Below are 366 nucleotides of genomic sequence, written 5' to 3'. Positions count from 1 at the left end.
CACACAAAGCAGTTTGTTTTTTGTTGTTTTTGTTTTGTGTTTTTCTTTTTTTTTTTCTTTTTCTTTTTACACACGCTGATGATGTAGTCGCAGCGCGTCCGTATGACCGTCCAACCGACCGTCCAACCGACTGACCGCACTACAGCATTAACGACCTTAGAGGATGCCAGATTGATTACGTAGTTGGATTTTTTTCTTCTTCAGCCTAACTGTGTCACATCCATCTTGCACAGGCACACAGACATGTACTCTCACACACGCAGACATGAGCACGCAACCCCACACACACACACACCCCCACCACCACCTCCCCCCCCACTCCACCCCCCTAATGTTCACAAAGCCCACCTAAAATCAAATTACAGA

Source organism: Poecilia reticulata, linkage group LG8, assembly GCF_000633615.1.
Source record: "Poecilia reticulata strain Guanapo linkage group LG8, Guppy_female_1.0+MT, whole genome shotgun sequence".
Lineage (NCBI taxonomy): Eukaryota > Metazoa > Chordata > Actinopteri > Cyprinodontiformes > Poeciliidae > Poecilia > Poecilia reticulata.
The sequence above is the reverse complement of the archived record's forward strand: the minus strand, read 5'-3'. Positions refer to the sequence as shown.